This window comes from Ostrea edulis, chromosome 7, assembly GCF_947568905.1.
Source record: "Ostrea edulis chromosome 7, xbOstEdul1.1, whole genome shotgun sequence".
Lineage (NCBI taxonomy): Eukaryota > Metazoa > Mollusca > Bivalvia > Ostreida > Ostreidae > Ostrea > Ostrea edulis.
Window position 1 is genome coordinate 46,852,218 of NC_079170.1, and position 4,738 is coordinate 46,856,955.

The window sequence follows — 4,738 nt, forward strand, 5'->3', positions numbered from 1 at the left end:
TTTTGTAAATTTTCCCTCTAAATTTATCTGATTTCTGTAATTTTCAAGAATAATTCTATTTTCATCCCGACCCGACCATGGTACAAACTCTCTAAACCATAGTCAGTAAACACGCTTTACAACGAAACCACCACCATTTTTATCACTCAGTACAACAGTGTATCACTCTTGTCATCAATGTAGTTTATCGATACTTGTCGTTTTTGCGTGTTATTTGTTTATGTAATATATGTCTCTTGATAAAGACGCGGGTTGCGTCGAAAATTCGAGTTTTAAATAACCAACAGTGTCGTGGCCTTTTCAGTGCTTTTATAAATTTCTTTACTGGCCTTGTATCTTCTCAGATCCGACACTTTAAGAAAGTAGGGTGTTGTTGGGATTTGTGCTTATATATATATATATATATATATATATATATATATATATATAAGAGCACGAAAACCCAACAACACCGTACTTTCTTAAAGGCCAGTAAAGAAATTTATAAAAGCACTGGAAAGGCAACGACACTGTTGGTTATTTAAAACTCAAATTTTCGACGCAACCCGCATATATATATATATATATATATATATATATATATATATATATGGTAGAAAAAGTTAATTTCGACCCCTGAATAATATTGTATAGGCATTTTCTCCACATAAATCACCTCCATATTGACATACTCTGCAAAAAAGTAATAGAAGCAAAATCTCTCTTCATATCAAGATCTGCTAAGGTTTGTTGACCTCATTATCAGATTAAAGATTTTATGTTTGATAAAACCTAGTAAACCCGAATGCATAATCACCAAGTACTTCACTCTGCAAGAAACTTTTCAGGGAGAAATACTTATTGGACTGCTTTAGGTAATAATCATTTTAAACTTATGTGTTCCAAACATTTGAGTAGCATGTGAGAGACCTTTTTGACACATTAATAGGGTTTTGTAAAATGTTTTCTTTATTCTTGATATTGGCTTACAATGCTTCTGCTCTCAAGAGATCAATTCATGGCATTTTATCATGCGTTGTTTTAAGCATAGTATAGAAAATTTCATTTTCATTGATCTCCCAACGATGAAAATGTGAGAAAGTTGCCATATCATACTGTAATGCTAGATCCCTCACTGTTTGACGTGTGTCATTTTAAATTGATCGGAGGGAAAACACACGGAACGTTACAGATGTTTTCCGTAATTATTGTGAGTCTTCAAGGTAGTCCATTACATTATGTAGAGTTCGTTTCCGTGGAGATGTTGTCCGAAAATCGCTTAAGCCATCTGTAAACGAGTTCTACACAGATTTTAATCAATATGAGCTGCTCCGCTTATGATGATTATGCAATATCGTTTCCTACTATTCCCAAAATACATAATATCATATATCGAATATTTCTGAAACAATTCCAATAAAACAATTAAGGAATGACGTCAAAATCGTACTTTTTTAAAATATGACTTAAAAATAAGATAGTTATAGCAGTTCTCTTTTCACAGCTCTCCGAGTACCACTAGCTACGATTATTAAAACAACAAGACATTTTTAACAGGCAAATTTATTTATTTTTTTGAAATTCTTTTAGAGGTATTATATTCGATATTTCTTTATAATTGTGTCAAATGAAATATATTTAGTTAAAAACTGAAAAACTTCGAGTGTCTGAATATTTTCCGAACAAGCCTCGTGTTCATCCCCTTGTATATTGTTCTCATTAAACAGACTTTTATTTTCTCTCTATAAAAATCATATTTTGTATATATAGTCATTAATTCAACTGCTATCCTCTTGAAAACAATCAAAGTAAAAAAAAACCAATCAATGTTCTGAAATTTTGATTTTAGAACAGGTTTGTGATTTCGAATTTTCTAAAGGTTCTTTGAAATTGACCTGATTGCATAATAAAGATGTTTTCTCACTTACTAGTGCACTCGCAATTAATTTAATGAAAAAAGGAACATTATATTTTTACTCCAAAAATGGTGTTCAACGTGGTGGGGGTACCTATGTACTACATATACCAAAGTGTCAAAAATATCCTAGTCCCTACTACACTTTTAAGTAAGTTCTAAATTTGGATTCCTGTTACGTAAAATTACAGGATGTTTTGTGGTTTCCTCTTAATCTAGATGATACGATGTATTTCAAACAGTGCGAGAGTTACAACGTGCCTATTACATTGTGTAACATTTGTGTGCAACATGCAAATTGTAAAAAAATAAAAAATAAAAAAAAGGGGGGGGGGTATTCCGGGAACCTCTCCTTAGTACGATTCTTTTTTTTTTCATATACATGTAGCATTCTAACAAATACTGAAATTGATTAGAAAATAGGGAGCATTGTTAATTGAAGGATTTGAATATATATTCCTAGTAAATCTTAAAAGTGATTTGAAAGTGTTATCTAAATAACGGTATTAAAAAGTAATTTTTAACATTTGCACTTGAAACTTTTTTGTATTTTCATACTTAAATAAGAATAATCCGTAGTCAAAATTGGTATGTAAAGAACGGCCTAACGAATGGATGAAACTCTTTAAATAGCATTCAACCTAACGACAAGATGTATTTGTAAACTAACTCGTTATAATGACCATAGAATTTCCGAAATGCTGACTTCAAACAAGACTGTTGAAACCCCTGTAACATTAACTTTTTTACCAGTAACTTTCCTCGATGAAACAAAATATCATATGTTGAACAGGCTTTCGGGTAATGAATGAGTTGGGAGATATAACATCATAATTATGCAGGTAATAATAAAATATTACTTCATAGATATTGAAAATTGACGATGGAGAAGCTGAAGTCATTCCGTTTGTCATAAAGTTGAGCTGTCGGTTTGTCGTTAACATCTATGTTCAATAAAATACCCAGGTATGAAATATATATGGGAGACTAGGCGGTGTCTTTTATTTTGAGTTTACTGGAATATATCAATTCGACATACATGTGTGAATGAAAATGAACATTTGTAATAATTTTTTAAAAAACGTCGTCTATATATCTAAATGTCGACTTGAAAGCCCCAGCAAAAGATTTTTTTCTTCTTACGTAGAAGCTTTTGAATTTCTAGCTCATAAGAATACAAATACAATTCAGCTAATGATGCAGCACAATTTGTGTCTATGAAATTCCAACAAACTGTTGAAAGGTTTGATCACCAAAGACTGCGTAAATATTTTCAATGGGGAACTCAAGCATATCTCTAACTTTTTCAACTTCTAAGTACTTGTGTGTTGAATTAGAGTGGTGTTTAACAAGGTAATATTTTGGATGACAGATCACAAGATATGAATATTTCCGTGTTTCATATTCATTGAAGAAACAGCCGTAAATGATGTCAAAAGCTTGATCTTTAATTTATCGTTTCCTGATTTCAAATGTACTGAAAGTTAATAAAAGTGATAAGAGAAATATAAATATAAATTATTACTTGTAATATTTCTAACCCCACCGTAGCTGCAATAATGTAGCCCTCTCCGATTTTTAGAGGGGCTCCGAAACATTTCATAACCACATCAAAATTACCTTTGCACGGGTCGCTAGCACCGCATTTTTAGTTTATTTACATATATATATATTCATGTCCAGTTATTCTAGTTTAAGAGGTAAATAAAACCTTTTTTTAAAATAAGTGGCTACTTAGCATTTTTTATTTTTACGATAAAATTTGTTTTCTTGAGTTTCCACATAGTTTCCACACAGTTTCCGCACCATGGGAACCATAGTTTTCATCAGTGATTATATGAAGGATAATTTACTTATTACTTTATTTAGAAAAGGTTAGTTTTATTTGTTTTTAATTCTGTTATCGGAAAGAAAACCAATGAATAAGTATTTGCTTCAGTAGAAAAAAAAATTCAACCAATATCCCCACATATCTATCAGAAATTGGTTTATTTCACTTAATGTATGCAATTTCAATATATCTCGACCATTTTCTTTGGACATTTTTTTTTCAAACAGAGGGGATGGGGTAATCTGATCAACTTTGAACATATAGATATATCCATATTTAATTCATTTATTTACATATTAAGACAAAAGTGTTTTGATCAGAATAGCTTTATATGACTATTTTACCAGGTATATAATAAACATTTGCACTTCTACGAGTATCATTCTTCGTTTGAATGAAGCAGTCGACGCTTTGGAAGACCTTCGCTATGCTTACTGTAGGTCCAAAGTCGAAAATAGTTGGAACTGCATCTAATCGAGTATCTAATTTCTTAAATCTACTATTTTTGCTGAAATAGAGTACATACGAAACTGCCCATCATCCCCCGTAAAATGATTATCACACAACTTTGGGTACGAGTGTGACTTTTAAATGATCTCGGTGTAGATTTCGCTCCCAAAATTTTCTGAACGTTGGATCCTCTGGAAACAACTGCATTGAAACATCCTTCTGACTTCCTGTATTACAGTTAAACCATTTTGATGCCTAAAATCCGAAATTGTCAGTATAAAGAAAATTTGTGTCACGCTAATCTCTTTTGACGTCATCAAGCATGGGAAATAAGTCGCTATATGCTATTTTGATACTTTTATACCAAAGCAATATTTGACAATCTGTTACATAGCGATTTTTTTCTGAATGACTTAATCTACATATATTATATCAAATAATCAAAGAACACATTTTCGTGCGAAAGACTTTTTAAATCTTCTCAAGTGCAACATACTAGCAATTCCGGATTTTCGTAATTCTTGCTTGTACGAGTTGTCGTTCGTGCGGGACGGTGCGTATCC

The 4,738-nt window shown here is 31.6% G+C and overlaps 1 protein-coding gene across 1 annotated transcript in view; it reads left to right on the plus strand.

Annotated features, from left to right (window-relative positions):
• Positions 1 to 792: 792 nt before the first annotated feature.
• LOC125656070 (uncharacterized) overlaps positions 793 to 4,738 on the plus strand; it is a 22,119-nt gene continuing 18,173 nt past the window's right edge. The window contains exon 1 of the mRNA XM_056144570.1: positions 793 to 854. The gene's annotated coding sequence lies outside the window, so the exon portion shown is untranslated. The remainder of the gene's footprint in view (positions 855 to 4,738) is intronic.